This window comes from Solea solea, chromosome 3 (assembly GCF_958295425.1).
Source record: "Solea solea chromosome 3, fSolSol10.1, whole genome shotgun sequence".
NCBI lineage: Eukaryota > Metazoa > Chordata > Actinopteri > Pleuronectiformes > Soleidae > Solea > Solea solea.
The window spans coordinates 6,412,409-6,435,859 of record NC_081136.1 but is presented as its reverse complement, the minus strand read 5'-3'; the positions used below and the strand labels follow the sequence as shown (position 1 = coordinate 6,435,859).

General features: G+C 42.0%; 1 protein-coding gene across 1 annotated transcript in view; it reads right to left on the bottom strand.

Annotated features, from left to right (window-relative positions):
* Positions 1–23,451, bottom strand: part of adam19a (ADAM metallopeptidase domain 19a) — a 157,108-nt gene that overhangs the window by 87,345 nt on the left and 46,312 nt on the right. The window lies entirely within an intron of this gene.

The window sequence follows — 23,451 nt, the reverse complement described above, 5'->3', positions numbered from 1 at the left end:
GTTGAAGAGATGAGACTCGGTCAGGTTTACGAGTGCATTCAAACGCATCACAGTGTGCTTACATCACCTTTATGACTAAGTGCTGTTCACAGTAGTAGAACTATATACAGTAGTCACTATATATCATGTTTGCTTTTGAGTAACTAACACATGTTGTATTAAACACAGATCAACAGTAAACATTTAATTGATTATCTAAAAGTGTTAGAAGGTAGAAATCATCCTCTGGAAACCAGGAGTGACTGTACAACAATATGACGTCTTTCATGACATTTTCTGACAATTTTATCAAAAAAAAAAAAAAAAGTTGAGTCATTTCAGTCTGAAGCTGACAATGTGGATGAGAAACCTGGTGAAAAATTTTGAGTTCTTGACATAAAAACTGCAGTGTGTGTTGGGGAGAAACCATTCAAAAGAAATATAGTATAACCTCTGGTGGGGGGTACATGAATATGCAGAGGTTTAACATTGGACCTCAGGTTGGGGAAGCTCAGAGGAAAATCATGAGGGTTCTTCCTGTTACGACCCTGAGAAGTTCCATGCTAGTTTGTCGAGTTGCTGTCAGGAAAAAAAACAAAACAAAAAACAGTTATTGTTCCTGTGAACAATAACTGAAAAGACTGAAGAAGAAAGAAAGAAAAAAAAAGTTAAAAATTTGAAAATTATGTTAAAAACTTAATCTTGTTTCCTTAAATTAATTTATTTTGCATCCGAAAAACCGCTGGCACTGAAAGCAAACAGTATGGAGACATATTGAATTTGAACTTGCCCATATGGTTTTCATAATGAGGGAGGCACATGAGCTCATATTGATGTCCATAAATAAACCTCTAACTCATTTCTCTCACTATTGCCAAGCACGTCCGCGGGGGGAAACAATCTGAGGTCCAACACTTTTTCACCCTCCTCCTTTTCAAGCTGCAACAAAGGGGAAAAAAAACAACAACTCCACTAATTTTAATTTCACAGATGCAGAGAGGAGGGGAAAAAATTATTATAACCTTGACCTTCGAATTCAGTTTAGGAGAAGTCACACATGAGATGATTTAAGTGTGCAGAAAATCTCCTTTAAGCAAATAAAAAAAGAACGAATCAGCACATTTGAACTTGATAAACGATAGCAGGCAACGTCACAACACGCTCTATCAGACAGAGTGATGAATGCTTCGTAATATGGCCATAAGCACCACTGACTACACAATGTCATATTAAATTAATGATGAAACTGAGCTGAAGTATGGCTTTGGGAGAGGTTGGAGGCTTTGATCGCCAGACAATCCGCGATGAAATGACACGTCCCCCGGGTGAAAGGAGTTGTAAGCAAACCTGGTGTTTGTCTCGAGAATCCTGCTTTTCCACACGGACTGTGTTTTAACTTTGCTACAAAACAGAACAGACAAAACAACAAGCTCTTCACGGGTTCTGTGAAATCATTACACTTGTCTCCGTTTAAGGAGCCACCGTGGAGGATCTCAAGTGATACTGCACATCTGCCCGAGGATCCCAGACACCGCGTTTTTAAACCACCGAGTGCTGTTATTGCCTTCGAGAGCAGGCGACCTTAAAGATTGTGTAACACAGACATAGGGATCGTCCTCTTCACACATTCTATATGTTAGAAAATAGCATCTGAGAACATGTGGGAAAAAGTCTGGAATAAAAAAGAATAATGGACGATTTCTTGGCCATTTAAAGTCCACTTTTGTCTGTTTTAAGTCATCCATCCCACCTACATGGACAAAAGTATTTGGCCACACCAGTTAAGTATTGAATTCAGGTGTTTAAATCAGGCTTTGGGCTCGAGGCACCTTATCTCCAATGAAGGACAATCTTACTAAGACATTTTAGGACAGTGCTATGCTTCCAACTTTGTTTTGCAACAGTTTGAGGAAGCCCCTGCGCTCTATTCCGACATGATTATGTTCCAGTACACAAAGCAAGGACTATAAAGACATGGTTTGACTTTGAGTTTGCCGTGGAAGAACTTGACTGACCCGTACAGAATCCTGACCTCGATCCCGTCGAGCACCTTTGGGATGGAACTGGAACAGAGATTGTGAGCCTGGCCAAGAAAAAGGGAACTCTTTGCCCAACTCCATATTAAAGTACTGTATATGTACAGTATTTGAATATGTCATTACAGTCCGTGTTGGTGTAATAGTCAGGCGACCAAATACTTTTGTCTGTGGTTCATCTTTTGCGTTGGTATAGACATTATGCAATACTTTCTCTAGAAATAGACAAACGCAAGCCGATTTCCATTAGTCATCCCATTTATTTATTACTCGTGCCAATAAGGGAGATTGATGGCGAGCAGCATTTTCAATACGTCTGTACCTGCGGTGCAACTTTTGAAAACTTGCTTTGCCGTTTTCCAGACTGATTGACTCGATACCGTCCCCACAATTCCGGGTGGTATTGGTCCGTATCGTCCGTCATCATCGTAAGCTCTCAGAGTATAAATGTGCTTTAACACATTCCCAAATCCTATAACGGTATAAAAAAATGTTTTAAGAGAGGACTAAAGCACAGGAAGTGTGTTAGCCTGCCTGATGTGCAAAGTTAAACTCATTCCACAGCGACTGAAAATGTCACCTCTAAGCTTCCTCTTAGTCTTAGGGACGACTAACAATGACTGATCTGTCGACCTGAGAGAGCGCGGGGGACCGTACGGCTGAAGCAGGTCTTACAGATGCTGTGGGACAAGACCCTTATGACATTTAAAAACAAATAAAAGAATTTTAAAATCAATCCGGAAAAGAACCGGGAGCCAATGATCATCAATCCTGGTGGTAACATCCCTCCCGAGAGGTCCAAACAGACGACTTATCACACCCTAGTCTTTAAAATGCTTCCTGGGTGCGACTCCTGCCTCCACATGTGGTTACATCAAAGATCAGAGATCATATATGTTTGCTGTTCATGTCCCTGTGCGATAATCGGAGCCTCTCAGGAGGAAGAGGACTGTGGAGGCCCTCTCATCGTATTCTTAGCATGTAGATTAGACAAGCTTTTGATCCATTTAACAAGCCCTTCTCTGGCACACTGTGTGCGTTAGTTCTGCTTCAAAAAAGCACAGAGATGATCGAGGCTTGAAGCTCCATCTCAAACGTGGACGCTGAATCAGATGTACCTCATCCGGCGCCGCATCCGCACAACTACTGTTTTGTTTTGAAGCGTCATTTCAAAATGAAAACGTTCTGCATCCAGATGAACAAGTTAGCGCTGGGTCAGAGGTGATTTGCTTCCAAGATACCGCAACTGAAAATGTTTCCGACTCTATGAAGGACAAAACAACGCTGTTGAAAAGTGAGAAAAGGAAGCACAAGAAGTTCAGAAAGTACGTTTTTAACAAAGTGTTTTTTCGGTTTGCAGATGGTTGACCAATCTCAGTGTTAGCTCATCCAGACTGAAACAAAGCTCTGAAGTTTTCCTTTGAAAATGGTGGAACTAGCATAGAAAGGGTTGGTACCAACCAGAACAAACACAGCGACAACCACATGTGCACATAACAGAAAAACACGGTAGTTTTAATGGCCCTGACTGAATTATCTACTGTGTTAAGTTAAATCAGTTGGTGCCAAATTGTGGTACCTTAGAGCACGTTTATTAAGGGTCCTGGTACCGAATTCAAGGTAGTTATAGGCTACTTATAGGTAGATATACAGTAGTACATAACTCTTTTAGTGTTAAAGTAACTCTAAAAGAGTTAAATATACTCTGAAAATCTTTTAAAAGTGACATTTTTTTTGTGTATTTGGTCCTAATCAGAGCTATTTTTATTTGAGTGTAACTTTAACGCTACACAATTTACTGTTCAATTCAACTTCATCATTTTCGATGCATCCAAAACAAAAACATTCACAGCTCCAAGTCCCTGAGTGGTACATGACCAAATTCAACAACTGTCCTCCTCCTTTCCTTTTCCGTCTGTTTGGTTTCCTCTTTCCTTTCTCACCTCTGATTTGTCTTTTCCTGTTTCTTTGTTGTCATGGCTCTTTGTCACTGTCTCTCCAACTGTCTCTTTTTTTCACCGAGACTCTCACTGCACAAGCTTTTGAAACATCCCGACAAGTGACAAGCCCCCCCCCCCCCCCCCCCCCCCCCCCGTCTCTTCATCTTCATCTTCATCGCTCTTAATATCCCCTGCCCTTTTTTTTTATTTCTATTATACAATCCCCTCTAGGATTTGCCGTCCTAAAGTAAAAATCCACACTGGCTGACACTGAAACATGATCAAACATGCCACTACACTCTGTTTAATTTTGCGCACACTTGACACGGCTTCACATTATGCATTTATTTGCTCTTTAAGCCAGTGGGGCTGCGGGGTGAAAATTAAAGCTCAGCAGCCGTAACCTCGAGGAAATCGGGGGAAGCAGCCCAAATCGCTCAGAGCACAAACACCAGTGGCTGCTTTGAGAGAGCGATACATGCCACTGAGGGGAATGTGTGCAGATCTGGTGTTTGGTGTTTGATCAGTACATGTGCATTTATCCCGAAATAACAAATTCAATTGGCACAGTTTTCCACGCCAGTCATTTCTGAGGAATTGACCCCGAGATATTAGCCTGCAGATATGAAGAAAAGCAGCCAAGTGGAAAATGAAATGAAGATGCTTTTCTGCAAAGCAAAGTCACCGGTCATTTAATATCTAGAGCTAATAGAATATCATGTAGATGACAAAATCTGATGAGAAATGTTTTAACCCCTTCTGTTCTGCTTAGGAACCATTAGGTTATTAGAACCACTTGTCAGATCACTGGAAAAGTGTTTGATGGAAAACATGCAAAAAAAGCTGAAATGCTCATTAGGTAACAAGGAATGTGACTACATTAAGGCCATATTTACACGGAAACAGAACTTCCCTGATGCGACTTTTGTCTTTTTCGCTTCTGTAAACATTTCAAGAAATGTCGTCATACACACAAAACCCCCCAAAATGACTCCAAATACACCAAAAAAAAAAAAGGAGAAGACATGGAGCAAAGACAAGAAGAAGACAAAGTTATGTATTAGTTGTATGATAATGCAAGGGTGGCATTTTGAGATTCATTCCACTCTGGGACTTGTTTTCTAAGAATATTGTTTCAGCGCTCCCAAATACCAATACAGTACAAATCTCAGTCTCATGGGTCTTGGGCCTACACAATTTCCAGGCCAATTCTTTTGAACAGAAGAGCAGTTTTGCAACGTGCCAACGAAAGCCTTTGCCATTCCTTATGTCTGAACTCTTTCAAGACGTGATTTCAAAAGGCTTGCAGAGTCGGCAACAATTCTAGCCAAAAGACCAGCGCAGGATGAAGGTGGTGGGTGGAAGCCCATAACAGGAACACAACCTTCATCCATCAAAGACACCACGAAGAAGAAGAAGAAGAATAAGACGGAGCAAAACAACAAAAAAAACTTGGCTGAGAGCCTGGACCGTACTGCTGCAAGAAAACTAGGAAGTCAAGAAAATACTGAGTCATTTCCTGTGTCACTTCTAACTTGTTATCTTGACCAAACATGATCTGGAGAATAGAGAGAATCCATGTTTGGTTCAGTACGTATATTTTTGCGTTTTCATTAGGCATAGTACCAAAATAACAAGAAAGAAACAAGGGAAGGGGTACTGAAAATTGGAACGCTCCAGGAGGAGCTAGACTCCCTTGTGACCGGTGTTTATTCACATCCGCAGTCTATTCTCATACAAGGTTTTGGCGTCTCGTTGGGACAAACGGCCAGAAACCGAGCAGATCTGCTGGATGTCCTTCATTGAACCGCTGCGTTCAATGCCGTTTGTTCATTGTTGTCGCACCAGTGCGTCGTCATGCTATGTATCTCGCTGGCGCGGCCATTGGGCACAGTGCGCATGCCGCCTACCAGGTAAAGGTACTGTTCTCAGTCAAAATGCAAGCCTGACGGAGGGCTTTACCATTTCAAACCATACCGTACTGTACCATGATGGCTATACACCCTGTTTAGTCCTGGTTTTAACATCTGTCCTGAGTGATCGGGTCACAAGTGGACCACGCTAAGTGAAGATTTGGATGCTCCAATCCGTCCTGAATGCATCCTCAGACCCAATCACAAAAGCCACACTCATCGGTGGTTTGAGGACGCACTCCTGAGTATTGACAAGTTTTTGATTTGTTCTTGATTTGCTTATTTGGACACAGGTATCAGCCGACTGGTGTGACACTTGATTTAAAAGGCATAATAATTCATCACTTCTTTTTTTGCAAAAGAAATGATTCATCCCCCACTTAGTGAACCAGAAACCATGAATTTAGTAATACATTTGGTTTGCTATTATATTTCTCAAAATGAAGGGAGCAGCAACCGAGTAATTCAGACTTTTGAATACACTCAGGTCTTTGGTTTGGTACTTGTCACGGCTATGTCTGCCCAGAAAGAAAATGTTCAATCATTCTTCTGATCACTCATAAAAATTGGAAAGTCAATAAAGAGATGGAGCTTTCTAGATGCAGGGACGACTGACTGATGGAGTGACTGCGGCCCGTTCACCTCCTCCCTCAAATGTTTTTTTTTTTTTGACAGTTTTCCTTATCTGAGTGAAACTAGGCCATGAAATTATTGAAAAAAAAAAGCTACAGGCGTCTCCGGTGCAATTTCACCCAATCAGTCAAGCAGTGTGTACAAGGGCCAGGAGAGGCGTGATTGGACAGAGCTTTACAGGACGAGGCAATCACATCGGAAAGAGAGAGAGAGCGAAGGAGGACGGAGGAGGAAGTGTGGGCGGGCGGGCGTACTGTAGAGGGAGGGAGCGACGGAGGATGACGTTGACTTGATGTAGAATAACGAACGCTCGGAATAATCGCTTCCTCCAGTGTCATGTGTGCGAGTGTGCGTACGACTTAATGACATGAAGAGCCTCTGTAATTAATCTATGTCAAACCTATATGGAAGGGGCTAAAATTAAACAAGTCCTATTTCAAGAAGCAGAAAGGTAGAGAGTGGAGCTGGAGAGGCAGGGGGTAGATGGGCATGGTCACATGAGGCTAGGTACTTATTACTGTACCCGTCAGGTTCCCACTGAGCCAAAGTGATGGTGTCAACTGCTTTGAATGATGTGTCAGTCTCGTCAGCCTGACGAGCCTGACCCCCCCCCATGAGCCAAAGCAAAAGTGATCTTTCGCCAGTTTCAACGTCTACATCTGTGTCAGAAACGCGTTGCGCCATGTGGCGACTTCAAAAAGTAAAAGCACTCAAGCGTTTCAGTTCCACCGGCTCTCAGACAAGGCTTTACTCCTGCAACCAGGTTTTTATTGATTTACTGTCTTTTAGTGTTTTTAATTTCCAAGGTCCAAGGGGAAACTTCCAGAGAAGCTGAGAAGTTGCACGTCAAAGTCAACATGTGGTTATTACAGTACTAACTTGTAAATAACTGCCAGATATTGACAGTTATTCTGGAAAAATGGGCAAAAGCACTTACTCACAGGACCTTTTATGGTTAAAATAAGCAAAAAAGTAAGTCCAGACAGACATTCTGATAAACATCTCTGTCGGAAGGAAGAGATAGTGCATAATATTATAGTGAATTAACGATTACATTTCTTTGTCCACACAGCCGTGGAAAAAAAATCTGATTTCAGTCACCTCAGCCTGGCAATGTGAACGTAGCTACTAATTTGCGATTCCGACGTGAGTTGATTTATTTATTTTTTTAAACCACTGAACAGTTGATCAGAAAAGACTCTCTGTGACGAGTGAGTCGCTGTGCTTGCACCGTCTCTGTGTTGATGTTTGTAAGGATCTCTTGGCTCTGATGCCGCCTCATGCTGGGAAATACAGGGTACCCAGACTAATCAAATGCATCACAGCAGCACCCAGATCTGCTCTATGAATTCACACTCAAACATTTCTTACACGACTAATGACGACTGAAACTAATGGCCTGTTTAATTGCTACCAAATCCCCCCTAAGAAGGAATTCATGGAGGCATGTTATTGTGACTGCACAGCTTGACACCCGTGTCAAACAAAAAGAGCCCAGAAATGTGGATTTTCTTCTTAAGACATGGCCAAGTGGCTGTGAACGTGTTTGTTTGTTTGTTTTCCAACGCCAACAGGCACCACGCTTGATAGCTCAATTAACCCAAATAAAAACTAAGCAACAAAAGGTAATGAATATTAATTTAGCCTCGTGTGTGAAAACAAGTGGCCGCCCAGGCATTTCCAGTCTCTGCTAACACGGATGACAAGAATCCAGGGGACAGAGAGGGAAATAAAGAAGACAAATTTAGTGAGTGAAGACAGGGGCGCTTCTGGGACATGACTCCGAAAGACAATTCATCACTGATTAAATCCTCACAGGGCTACAACAGACTTCGACTAAGTCCAAAAGAAGAAAATTCACACAAACTTTGCTGTCTTTTTTTATCAGTCCAGCCTGTACCTCGGCAATAACCGTACGTAACCGCTGTCCAGTCCACATAATAACACTGCAGCAGGACATGAGATTACGCCTGAACTGCAGGGACACGGACTTATCTACAGCAGCTTCACTCTCCGACGTAATCTGAAATCATCAGGTCATTCTGGAATGGAGATGTGGAGAAGCATTTTTTTTTTTCAGCCAGAAACTTTGCAAAACTTAAGTGCTATCTCATTTATGTTTCATAAGAAATGTATTGTCTGGACCAAACTTTTGTTCATTAATTATCCATCTGTCGACATGCAACATAACATGATAGTGTTTCGAGGCCTGTGGTGACAAGATGTGATGATACCCGGGAGAATCTGAGCTCCAGTTTTTGAAGCCTTGCTTCCAAAATGACTGTTTTGCAAACAGAACACCTGTTACCTGTCACCTGCAAACCAGGCTCCTATTGGTACTTTATCATACTTTCCTCTAAATGGCAACATCATTTACAAAACGAACATTGTGTGGTTTTAAAGAAGACCCGAAACTAGGGATTTAGAGCGTGGCGCACTATAAATGCTAAGTGTGTACGATGGTTGCCTCTGTACCTGCAGGTTCAAATAAAGGGACTCAAACTCAATTTAGAGTTAGACATTGGCTAATTTTCCCATAGACTCCCATCCAAATTTAGAAATTTTTGTAGCTCGCAGAATCACCCCCTATAGGTGATTGGATATATTGCTCCTTCCTGGCTACCTTCAACCCAGCAAACTAGAAAAGGACTTAGATTTCATATACAGTCAATAACCTTGTTCCTTTAAAAAGCATGAAGAGGGGAAAAATCTGTGGCATGAAATCCAAGTTGTTTGCGACTAATCAAAAATGCTTCTCTTTAAAAAGGTGGAACTGTTGGCAACACATGGTAGAAAAACAACGTTTTCATTTTTCATAAAAGTGGCATCATGCTGTGAATTTGCCTGGTGAAACACAGTATCATGTACTGAGCCACAGATACTATGAGAAGATGTGGGACTCTTTGGCTCTGGTGTATCTGATTTATATGGAAATGAGTTTGTACAAAATGAGACTTTCAACTCACCCAGTTTTTTGGGTTGTCTTATTTTTTTGATGACAGAGACTTGAACTTAAAGACTATACAGACTCAAGTCCTTTGGTGATAAACATTATCAGATGATATGCTAATGACAAACATAGATCTGTCCTTCATCTTTGTCCTTCATGGAGGTCAGGGATGGGAAATGCCTTGACTTCTGTGATTCTTCATTTCCTTCCAATAATTGCTGCTGTAGACTTGAAAAGTCGGATATGAAATGAAGCAGCTCTTCATGTGATGGAATCCGTGCCAGATTCCTGTGTTTGATGTCATTTCAGTGCCTCACGAGTGATCTCGTGGGTTGAATGGCTGATGACAGATTAGTTGGGAGGGCAAACCTGTTGGTGTACAATCTTCAAACCCTAATTTTGTGTATCCTCAAAGGGGCTTTTTTTTTTTTTTTTTTGTTAAACATGCAACGCTGGGTGCAAAAAATTGTAAGGAGAGTGGTGCGGAATAACAATGAGGTGACAATAACTCTTAATGGGAGCTCACACAGGCAGGAGCATATTTCCTCTATTGGCTCCCAGTGCGCTACACAATCCATTTCAAGACCATGTTTGCATATAAGTCTCTTCATAATCTGGTTCTACCTTAGCTCTCTGACTTGCTTCAGCCCTTTGCCACTCCGAAATTCCCAAGATCAGATGTTTAGCTGCTCTTGGTTGTCCAGGAATCAAGACTGAAGCTCAGGGGAGATATGGCATTTGCAGACTACTTGCTTTTTTTGGACTAGATTGTTTGTTTCCGGACCAAAAAATAATAGCAACAGGTGAGGAACTCAAACGGGAGTTCAGATTCTTGTGGGTGACGTCACCAGCAGTTGCGACTTGGATGGTATTAAGGCACCGTTGTAAAGAGGAGTATATAAATATGTCTTTTTATGACATTAAGTTCATCCACTTGCAATATTTTCATAATAATAAGGCAACAAGATAGTGGTTAAGCAGGTCAGAGATCGTGGGTTTGATTCCCACTAGCTCCACTCGTCTACATGCCCGTGTGTACCAAGGGAATGGCTATGAAAGACGTGTGATAGAAAAAGGGCAGCACCTACACAAATATGTGAGTGAACGGCAAACACTCGAGAGTAAAGGAGCTTTGAGTCATCACGACTGCATCTGTGCTACATAAACACAGACCATTACATTACATAACACAAAAAGGAAGATATGAAAACAAGAACCACTTGTGAAACTCAGGTGAAGAAGAGAGAAAGGAAGAAAAACGAGGCCAAAGCTAAAGTCTACCTCACTACCGTCACAGGCAGAATCACAGTCCTCCATATGTTTATTTGCTGTTGTGCCAACACCACATCCACAGCTGTTGTTTACCCAGAGGAAATACAAATGTCATTTTAAACACAGACAGCACATTATTGATTAATTAGTGTTCATTCAGTCCCTTGTAAATGAGTGAAAAAAGCAAAGAAATAAACCTTAAAAGAAAATGAGAGCGATTGTGGGAAAAGTGCATCGTCTCTCCTGTGAAGCCTCCTGGAAGTTGGAGACGGAGAAAGACACTTAGATGCACTCCTTACGGGTAATTTATCAACCGAGAAGTGACTCGCTTCCCCCTCTCGTAGCAAGCGCAGAGCGTCTTGAGTCACTCTTCGGCAGCATGAAATGTTTTTTGGAAATGGATGTGGGTGGCCGGATGAATGGTGGTGATGATGAGAAACGGGGGGGGGGATGGGGGCTCTCGTTTGCATCTTTGGTGCTTAATCTTTGCTAAAAACCTGCTGCGTTCACCTGTTTAATATTCACCTGGGGCCCAGGCACCATAAACACCGCTCCTCCACAGCCATTTAAAAATAAAGAGCCGGGGTAGGAAAAAGGGTAGGTGTAAGCATTTGACAGGGCATTCTGCATTTAGGCTAATACGGAAATATCTCTGCGGTCCTTTGGCTTGTTTACTTTATCTTAACACCTGCCTTGAACACATTTATGCTATCAGTGCTTGCGCCGAGCTGCATAGCCGCGACCTCAACTCCCACATAGACGCGCTTTCCATTTAGTCGATGGAGCAGGACTGAGGGGAGCGAGTGGATGTGACTCAAAACCTAAGTGCTACATCATATTTCGCTTTAATCCTTAACCTGTCTCGTGCGTCCCTTGCACCCTCCGGCCTTTATTACAGCGTTCACCGCCTAATGTGCACGCTGTAATGTAACTGCTCTTCTGTAAACACAAAACCATGCTGACGCTGCGGGCGGGCCGCTGAGGAGGGAGAGACTGGAGAGACACGGGGAGGCAAGTGCGTCGGGGCGGGGAATCAAAAAGAAAAAAGAAAATCATGCTGCACTCGATTGGATGTGATATATGAACCTGAAAATGAGTTTAGGTGAATCTGCTAGTCCGCCTTTCTTTACTCAAAAGCTTTTTATCCACACAGAAGTGGCATTTTGGAGTCTCCGGGTGGGGAAATCTCAAAACTCCACCCTTGTGTTTTCGTGGAGACAACTGATACGAGTCTACTTTGGGGAAAAATGATGATGTCATAGTCCAACCTCTCTCCTTGAGCTTGTTGTCAGTTTTCTTCGTCGCTGTCATCTTCCTCTTCTTGTTTTCTATTCACATACACCCAACCCAATCAATCGCCTAATCCAAGACCAGACCCCCAATTTCCCTTTCCCTGGCCACATTGTCCAGCTCTGACTTGGGGAAGGGATCCCCAGGCACTCCCAGGCCAGTGAGGAGATATAACATATATATTGTTAAGGTCAATAGATCTGACCTCTGACCTCTGGCAACATTATCACACATGGAAGGAAACACCTTTGTAGTAAAATGGGACCAGCTTGGCATTCCGTAGCGTGTTTCCAGTATGTTAATTAGATGTTCCAGCATACAGGAAGCGATATTTATCGCTTTAGTGCAAGTTGAATTTTGAGGAAGTTTCACTCCAAATAAGAACGGAAGAGTTGCCTGCGTTAACAGAGTTGTTTCCGTAGTTACGTCTACGTCCTTATGCCATTGTGGGTTGTTTTTTTTTGTGCCACTGTTAAACCTTCGATTCCACAGGTGGAGATTTTGACGTCGTTTCAATTAATATTCTTATCATCTTGTTATTGCGACACCTCCGACTCTAACTGTGTCTGATACTTGTTGGGCTCTGACGTGTGTCAGGGTTCGGTCAATAGTATCTCAGACAGGAACATTTCTCTAATTTGGAAATGGTATAAAGTGACAGGGGAGAAGCCAGACATGGGCGTCCTCGTGATCCCAAAAGCAATCTTAGAGAGCCCGGCTTTCCTCTCCTCTCCATGCCACACGGTCAGCACCTGGGAATCGAGCCTGTTGCTCTCCGATAAGAGCGCGGCCGACTCTTTAAACACGACACCTCGAGCTAGATCAAAACCCCGACGGGCCTCACCCCTCCCCCCTCCCCCCCCCGAGCCGCTCTTTACAGCCCTGCAGCATCTCATTTAGAAATGAAAGTGGAGAGACTCACCTGTGAACCGCAGGGACAGCGGGCGGAAGGAACGGATGCCTTCTCCACCCAGCCGCCGTCTCATACCTGTCATTTCTTTTTAATACAGCGCGCTTCCTCCACAGTATCCTTTCATCTCATTCCTTTTACAATCTCAGCAGTATTTCTTGTATATTCCGTGTCAGCAGAGAGCACCTCGGAGCAGTTAAAAATTTCATGCGGTGCCTCATGATTTGAAAGCTTGACCCTCAAAGAAATCAAAGACGTGTCCACATCCTGTAGGTCAGCCTCTGTATTATGTAGCACAGGTCGAGAGTTCTGTAAAGGTATCGGGTGCTGTGCTGCAGTGCAGAGGTTTAAAAAATTGCCTATTTCTTTTGGGCAACACGTATTTTGAAAGCATATAACTTTTTTGTTTTTGGTCTCGCACTATGTGGGCAATCGAAAATGAGAATTAACCGGTGATAACTGTTCACATAATGATGCCGTGTCCACTGCACTGTCCACCATAAACCCCCAGTGCTCAACAAAAAAAGTCAATCACCAAAAGAACTTAAAATGACCACATAAATCGACGTTATCGAACCCGTCCCAAGCCCGACAATCATCCCTAGACTCTTTTTTTAGTCCGAATCCGATCCATACGCTGGTCCAGATGGACGGCACGCACACCCACAACCCTCAGCTCACTAATTGGACAACGGAGATTGACAAATATTTATCCACTTTCTAGCAGCATCAGGTACAGACACGTGTGCCCACGAAACACAGGTGGCAGACACTTGGAAGGCGAGGAGGGGATTAAAATGGATTTAGACGAGGAGCAAACACACATGACAGCTCTACTCTGTCTGTCAGCAGCAGTAGGTCTGGATTTTTACAGAAAGAAGGGGAGTTGGATTAATGTTAGAGAGGAATGACCTGTAATGTCAGATTTTGGCAGCTAAACCTAGATTATACGTGTGCGTAGGGTCGACTCAGAGCCAGCACAGTGGTGAGCGTTAAGTGGCAGCAGCATTTCTACACCGCTGTGTGTACACTTTCAAACAATGGGGGAGGAAATAAATGTTCTTAAGACGTAGGCGTGCTGGTTGTGAATGATTCCGGCTCAACGAGTTCACTATTTTACGTCGTCAACCAAGAGCCAAAGTTGCGACGCAGATTATTTCACAGATGAATAATGAGTCAAATTAGAGAAAACAATCAGTGGATTAATGATAATGAAAATAATCATTAGTTGGACGTCTTGATTAGAAACGTTGATTGCTCCAAACTCCTTCAAGTCACTGTTCCTGACCCTGACGGAGCACAAAGACTTAGTCATGTCCACACACACAAAGAGAGAAGGAGAATAAACGCTAACATATGGAGACCGTCCCCAGATGCATCCGCTATGCTACATTACACATGCGTCTCCCGACGACGCCCTGTTTCTGTTTGTCGTTAATACACATGAATATATCATCCTGCAAATAACCGAGACGCCCATCTCTCCATCGGGGCGGGAAATTGGTGCAGACTTGAGGCAAAAATGTCCTTGAAATGCATGAAATTGCCTTGAAATTCAGTTCACTTAAAGTCTGAGACCAAAAACAGGCAAGGGTTTCCAGGAAATCACTCTCAGTGCAGAAGAATTGGTTCGGATTTGGAGGATTCTTGGAGAACGTTTGGTTCTCGTCACCACTTGTTGAAGTTGATCGGGTTGTTCTGTCTTTTACTCATGGGTTGTTTCTTCTTGACTGTGTTGGTGTTTTACACTTGTTTGATTGTCACTTTCTTACAGGAAGTAAGTTCTGCAGGAAGTGATTCCTTGTTTATATATATCAAGAAAATTGGAGGCAATAGCAAAATTGCATTACACTCAAACACTCCCTCAGTAAGGTCTGATAGTTTTGCTTCACAGAGCCCGTTTTCGGTTGATGGACGATGTATATGAATAATGTTACATCATTTATGTACACAAAGAGACTATTATAACACTATTTTTTAAATAAACAATCACCTTGGAAATGATCCAAAATACGCTGAAAAAAAAAAGAAGAGAATACCCCGTCAAAAGAAAGTTAATTCCCTAACCTGCTATCATCAATTTACATTAGAGTAAGTAACAGACGGACAAAAGGAAGCGGTGTTTCTGTGCTGCCGCCCATCCCTCTGTGTGCATCCCTCTCTAATGTCCTCTGCCTGCCAGGACTTTATAAGACTCCAAGCTGAGACTGAAATTGTTATGGCCACTTTTTTTTTTTCCATCTTGTTTTATGCTCCTCACATTATTATTCGGGGCTCAGAGGCAAAGGTGGGAAACAAACGTCGCTGCCACTTTCTGCCATTATTTTACTATATTGTATTGAATTTTTCTTTATTATTTTGCTACGGAGGCTGAAGAAAAGAAAAAAAAATGTAGGTCAGGGAGGCAACTTTAATATTCATGTTAATAGTAAATCTTGCTCCGTGAGCCGGGGAAGGCGGCAGGAGGAATGGTAAAAATGTTACAACCTCAATTTTGAAGAACACACAAAAAGGAGAAAGGAAATGATGTATAGCAATCAGCTGCAACAAAGGAGGAGGTTTATTCTTTCTTTTTTATCTCTGTCTGTGCAGTAACCTTGTTTTTCTCTCTCTGGTCGGCTGTAAAAGCCTTTCTGTTGTAACTCCTATACATGAACAGCAGGGCCTGTAAAGCCAAGGAACAGAGAAAGAAAAACAACCCAGGGAAAACAGGGAAAGTGGAGACATAAAGAAAAGGGAGAAAAGGATGATGAGTGAGACGGGGGGGGAGGAAAGGAGGAAAAGAAGAGAGGAGAGAGGACATGTCTTGGCTCTTTCTCCTGCGCTCATGTGCCGGCCATTTTAATGAGAGCCACATTTAGGTCAATGGTGGTTGGCTTTTTCCTCCCTCCTCTTCTTGTCCTCTTCTTCGTTTTTTTTCGTTTTTTACTCCCCCACCCCCAACCTCCTGAGAGGAGGATGAAAACAGGCACTCTGTGGTTTGGCCATGAAATTACAGTGATCCGAGGAGGAGGAGGAAGGAGAGAAAGAATTTTAGGTACAAGCTGAGAGAGTGTGTTTTGTGGTTGTAAGAGTTTTAGTTGAGGTGACGTGCGTGCGTGTGTGTGTCAAGGAGCAAAATGATGTATGTTATGTCAATATTTTCTAACCCTTTTTAAGAAGCAAGCAACACTTTATGAATTGAGCAAAATAAAATTAACCACACAATCAAAATACACAAACTGCATATATATATATATATATATATATATATATATATATATATATATATATATATATATATATATATATATATATATATATATATATATAAAAATGCACTCCCTCACTTTCTTCTTTGCACCATGCTCCTAAGGCCCGCCCATGATAAGAATCGCAAACAAAAAACCACGGCGCAAAGAATGAGTGAGGGAACGCGAACGCAAAAAATTCCGATCATCGCAAACAAAAAGTGTATTTTCAAACAAATACAATATTTTTGAACAATTAAACCCATATTTTATTTGCAATTTGTGTATTTTTGATTACGTGGTTCATTTTTGTTTCATAAAGTGTCGCTTGCGTCGCAGAAAAGTGCCGTTTGAAAATAGTGACACAAAGCTAATTCCATAGAAAATCTTTTCAGTGCAAGGACACTTGAGGGTCAGACAAGTTTCCACTTGAGAAAAAAAGCTCCCTGGATTAACCTGTGCTTAACAAAGTGAGCTGGAAAAATAAGAATAAACACAAGCATAAAAGAATACTAGTCCTTCTACAGCATTCCACTTCTCTGTTGTCGTACAGAGAACTCGGCGAAATACAAGAGAACAACATATCCCGCAGTGGAACAGTTCTTCAAAAAATATGGATGGAATAGGGGGAAAGAAATGGGTATTTGCCCATGAATTCACCCTAGGAGGTTAGAGCAGGCAGAGTGGGTTCATCCATTCTGCTGCTCAACTGATGCCAAACTAATAATAGATGAGCAGGGATGGGAAGGCAACATGTGGAGAGCTTCTTTGCTGGAGAGGCGTATCGGGAAAAAGGTGTTTTTTACTGCATTACTGAGAGTCAGTGTGTGTATGTATGTGCGTGTGTGTGTGGGTTGGGGGCAGTTAATGAAGATCGGAGAATTCAAAGCACGATTTTCCACTTTTTTTCAGTCCTTTTGTCAGATCTTTTGAAATATGCCGCCATTAAAATAATTTCCCTCGACATCAAGGACCATTACAATGCCTGTATATTCACAATAATGGCCTTTCCCCCACTGTGTGAGTACCAGCATTAGATTAATGAAAAAAAAAAATAGTGTTCTTTATTAAGAAATTCTCCTTCATTTTCCAAAATGTAAGTGCCCAATTTTATTTCATTTCAAAACCTTCCATATGTCTTTGTCAACATTTGATTGCACGTCAATTTTCATTATGTTTTCTCTAAAGACGACGTTTATGTATTCTGCTCACGCACGTTTACACTCACATGAGGGTCCGTGTCGCTCTTTTGTGCTCGATCCCACATTCTGTTCGATTCCAATAACATGAAAGGAAAATAATAGTCACAGAATCTCCGCCTGTATCAGTTTAGACATGTTTACACATGTTAACGCTGCCTGTGTGACACAGAGAAGCCAACTGAACTGGTGCGAATGCTGTTGTCTGGAGTCAAACACTAATGTACTTCTTTAGATGCTGAGCCTTTAGCTGGGAGTGGACAGTTTGGACAGGATTAGAAATGAGCACATTCGAGGGACAGCTCAGTAAGAGGGTGAGAGTGGAGGTTGAGATGGTTTGGTCACGTGCGGAGGAGGGAGAGTGATTAACCCGGACAAAGGATGTTGGAGATTGAGCTGCCGGGCAGGAGGAAAAGAGGAAGACCACAGAGAAGACAGCATGGGAGGCTCAGCTCCCTCTAAAAAGGTCATCAAATATGTACTGTTTTGTATTTATGTTTAAGGACTAAACGTGCGCTAGAACGCGAGAACGTGTCGCTTATTCGTTGAGAATCAGCCGTTTATCACGGATGACGGATGGCCTTAAGTTCTCTGTTACACGAGAATAGTTTTTTTTTTCACTGCGGTGAACTCGACGGTGATTGGACAAAGGCGTTAGTCACTTCCACGGAAGCTCAGCTTCTCTGGGAGTCAATGACGCAGTGGGAGGGGCTTGGAGGCTGGGCTTCAGCTGGACAGTTCCTCCAATCATGTAATAATTGGAGGAACTGTCTGAAAAGGTGGAACCAGTTTTTGATTGACAGCAGAAACATACAGCAGAGCCTTTTTCTGCCCCAGTCCTGTGTGGATTTTGTACATAGACACTATTATAGCATTTCAGTTTTACATAATTATTCCTTGTTCTAGTTGTTTGCTTGCAGAATTTATGTAAGAATGTATGTATAAATAGCTGGGCCTCAAATGAGCTTCCTCCGTTTCAAAGACAAGCAACCGCCACAGGAAGGTTCATACATAGATAGATGTTGTGAAGGAGGACATGAGGACAGACGGTTTAAAAGGAAGGGACAGGATGGACAAGATGAGGAAGATGATCCGCTGTGAAGCCGAAAGAAGTAGAAATAAAAGTAAAAGTTGTTCCTAAAGTGACTTTCTTTGCATTCATTTGATTCTAAATCAAGATACACTTGTCAAAGTTGCTTCACATCATTCATATGGACATGAAAACTGCTTTTAATCACAATTAAGAAAACAGTTTGATCAAAATGGTTCAGTTTTAGTGATTTCTTTGTTTCCATGGAGCAAAAGAAACCAGAAAATCTCCACATTTAAGACGCGGAAAAATTAGAAAGCTTGTTTTAATTGTTGAAAAACTAAAAAACCCATAGTAATAGTATAGTAATCCATCTCATCGTTGCAGTCCTAGTCGTTTGACAGTAATTACACCTCACACTGTGTTCTCTGTGTTCTCTTACACTCTGTATTTGCGGCGGCTGTAGAAACAAACGTCTCGTATTTAAGTCTGTTACTATCCTCGCACAGACTCTGAATGTCAACTGAATCAACACACCAAGAACAGAGCGAACATCTGGACCACCTGCTGAACAAGGAGAATTACTGTTCACAAACGTATGCGCGTCTCTCTCTCTCTCAGTTTATTAAATGGCTCGCTTTTCTTTACTCGACTCGGTGTGGATGCATTATGATAATTCACTGCACATTCTTACTTTGAAAGCAGCTGGGCGAAGGAAAAACAGGTGAAAGCAAAACATGAGCGTGAGAGGAAGAAGAAAAGGGGAGGGCGGTGAAAGGAGTGGAAAGGTCTGATTCAAAGTGGAGTAAACAGAGCAGCACTGGCACAAACACACAGCAATTACACTCTGTAGCTGCACAGGCGACGACAACACGCCGAAAGACACCGAGACGGCCAACCCAAAAGCTCCCCTCTAATGTGTGCGTGGATGTGATGTGGAGTCTAATTGCCTTGTAATGGAGGCAGGTGCTGCGTGCTAATTAAACACACACATGACACACACACACACAGGACTGGTCTTTGTGAGGGGAATGTCTGTGTTTGGCTTCAGAGCTTCAGCTTCTCGACGTGTCAAACAGGCTTGAGTGTGTTCACAGCAGAGATAAAAGCGGTGAGACATGACTGGAGTGAGTGTTTTTGCAGCGCTATACTTGTAAGACATGGAACTTGTGAAAGGTGGATTAGATCTGTGGTTAGTTAGAGTGGGAGTATTTGTGATTAAAAACGTTAACAGTTTTACATAGCAACTGGGATTTTTACATTTTGATGAACAAGTTTCAGAAAATCTTCTGGATCTTATAGCTATTACTTCACTAATGGAATCATGGGAATTATTGTTGCAGCAAACGACAATTTCGTGATCCATTAAGAACAAATACACACAATAAAATTAAAAAACAAAAGGCATGCCGGATAATTCCTTCCTTACTCTGATGCTTCAAAGAGGTTCACCCCCAAAGTCATAGCCGTCATACAGTATACGCATCTCTCACTTAAAGCTCTCTATAAGCCACCATGTGTCATTTAAACACGACCAAAACGAGGTGGTCAGCAACCTCAAATTTACAATAAATGGACATTTCTATGGATTTAAAGAGTCAACATTTTGTTCAACAGTCACAATTTGTACCTTAATCAAATACAAGCAAAGTCTTTTGATTTAGACACTGAACTCGTATAGCCACTTCAGTTATTTTGCGATTAATTGTGCAGTCGTACGCATCAGTGGGGGTTTTAATTCTCTCTGGTGCAGCCAGTACAAATGGCCTCACTGTTTCACACGTCAGGTTACATCTGCTCCTTCTCCACTAATGAGGCCCCTGTTCTGACGAGCGGCGACACTGGACTGGACTTGGATTTACATAAGAGACGAGTACTCCACTCGACTCCGTTATACACACACACTAATAATCAGCACATCCACCAGAGAATGATAATACGATTCAGTCTCAACATGTAAGTGATTTCTGGGAACTGCTTTAGTGAATCATTAAGGAGAGTGGAAAACACATATCTGCAGTGTGTGTGTGTGTGTGTGTGTGTGGGTGGGTGTGTGCCCCAAGACTGTCCTCCTTGTTATATATTACAATAGAAGCTGCTAGACAGAACACTTCAACCATTTAAACAAAAAGAAATGTAAATGTTAGTATTAGTATTATTAATATTATTATTAATATAGTATTATTATTTAAAGCTCCAATGTGGAACCTCTGTCGCCCCCTGTATTTTGGTTAGTTATGTGTGTCTTTAAACTTCACCCAGACTGCATCCAGGAGACTTGGAGCTGCCTGGTGCAGGAACAGCAGCAGCTCTAACACGTGCAGGCACTTGTCAGGCAGTGGTTTAGGTAACGCTAGATTTACTTTCTTACTTTCTATTGGTTGAGCAGACGTTTTCAAAAGGGAGCAAACACTTCCATAATCTTAATCTTGATTGAAACCATCTGCGAAAGATCAGAGTTTTAATTCTTCTAAACTTCAAAAACTTTTCATGGGTGTTTCTTGATTTTTAGTCATAATCCAACTGTATACTATGCAGTTGCCTCCACCAGTGCGACACCGTACCATTGCTCTGGCTCCACAAAGGAAAGGGTACCAAAAACATGGAATGGTTGGGGATGATCATTTTGGTACTATTCCTAATGGAAACAGAAAAAATACACACATACCACTCAGTAGACACACGCCATATTTTTTGCCCAAAGACCCTAGCAGAGCTGGGAATTGAACTCACAACCTTCCAGTTGAAAGACAACTCGTACTACCGTCGCACAAAAAAATAACGCAAAGAGAATCGTGAAAGGATTGGCTTAATCTATCATGTACAATAGCAGACATTTGTTTGTATTAAAAAGTTTAAAGACTTGATTAAACATTAAACATGTCACATTCACCATGGTGAACTGGCCAATAAAGCATCGCGGTGACAAGTCATTGTAATTTTTAATTAAAACTTGACAACTATTGATTTGGAAGTACTTCTACTCCATACTCCGCTCGCTGCCGCCCCCTCAAACACTAATGTGTCTCTGACAGCAGCTCTGTGACTGCGTGGCCCCTTCAGGCACATTCAAAATAATATGTGGGAAAAGTTTCTTTCTCCCACGCCAAGATACAGTTGTGTACTTTTATTAACAACAAACAGGAGCATTTACAAGCCCGGCTGAATCTGTGACACGAAGGAATCGCTGAGCCGCGGCCTAAAGAACGAAGACTCGCTTTCACTGCTGAAAAATCACGGAAAGTGACTTGATTAAGTGCAAGCAGCAGCAAATGAATCTGCGACTGTGTGCAGTGATCTGCAGGTGAAGTTTGAACACAAACTACCTGGAATAAATGTGGCAGCAATTAAGCACTGTAGGTAATTGAAAATAAAAGTAAACAAGGCCCCTGTGTTGCACTGATGTCCTGACATTTCCGCTCGTAAATACAATAACTGCAGCCAGGAGAGCCACATACTTTATTCAGACTTTAACTGGGTCACATTATATACTCTTTAAAAAGCATCTAGATAGGCAGCACTATTTTCTACCACACATTAAACATCACATATGCTTTTTTTAAGTATTAGTTCTTGTGGTGGTTCTTAAATATGGGGAAAATGTCCCAGTGCGCTGCATTTTTATGGCACTTTTTCCAGTTTTGACGAGCACTCAAAGCACTTTACACCACATTCTTGCCATTCACACCTAGCGTTTACTGCACAGGTGCCAATATTTCCTATCACACATCATTCGCACACGCACGGTCCAGTCGGCAGGAGCAATTTAGGAATCGATGTCCTTTCTCGAGGACATTTCATCACGCAGACTAGAGGAGTTAGGAGGCATCCTCCAACTTTTTACACCAAGTGCCACCTGAGAAAATATAGAGCCCTCAAAGTAACACCATTATCGCCAACGTTAAATTATAGTGGCGCAAATAGGCCGAGCAAAGTCAGCTGCAGTCGTTTCACAGGAGGCAGGATTTATTCTCAATAAAGTCTGCTTTTGAAATCTGACTTGGTTTTAAAAACTTGGGAGACTACGAATAAGTTGGGAAGACTCTGATGTGTCGGATGATGGTAAAATCGTGTATGTTAACCCCTCACACTATCGTTAGACACCAATTGTCGGAAGGACCAGATCGGGACCCGAAATCTGTTCTCTAGTGTGGGGCAGACCCCAGATAATTTGCTCTCTCATCATCCTCCTCTTCCTCACATTTACTCCAGACACGGGTATAGTGAAATTAGATCATTTTCAACGATCACATACCCAGTATTTATGATTTTCCTCCAGGTGGCACAATGGGAAACTCACCTACAAGTACCACAGTTTGAGAATCATGGTTCTGGAGGGTTTATTTGTCTCATTGTTTAATCTAGCAATTCACTTTAAGCATTTTCCGTGTCGTTGTATTCCCCGGGACAAAAAAGGTCTCCTGAGAGGCCACGGCGTTCCCCTGAAGTATCCCGCTGACGAGAAGTGATCGACTCAAAGGCACGAGCGGCCTGAGACGCAGCTGCTGCTTCCACACAATCATTAAAAGTGCGTACCAAGCGTTTAAGCACTGGGCCGAGCATTTAAATGGCAAGCTTGATTACATGCAGTACTTTTTTTTTTTTTACTTCTTAAATAGATTGTCATTCAGATGAAATGGATGAAGTGGGGCGATGCTATCGACTAAATGAACTCGGATGAAAATGGAGCCATTTAGCATTTGGTAATCAGTGTAATGTGGGACATTACACAGCTTTACAGTTAGAGATGTTCAAATATCATTTTTTGTTCACCCCCTTTGTTTCAATACCTTAATTTTGCCTATCAGCTAATGCATGTACCAATTCAATAACAGTGTGTTATTTTAAATGGTGATATGGCACATTCAGGGAATGGCGCCAAAACAACTTTGTTTATTGTCTTGTTTATCAATCATAAAGACACCAGTGAACACATGAAGGCATAAACAAGAACTTTCTCGTTGCGAAAATGCAGCAACAATACAAACAAATAAAAGACGAGCAGATTGTCAAACAGCAACTTCGCAATTGCTGCAAAAACACGTGACACAAGGAAAAACAAGGGTTAT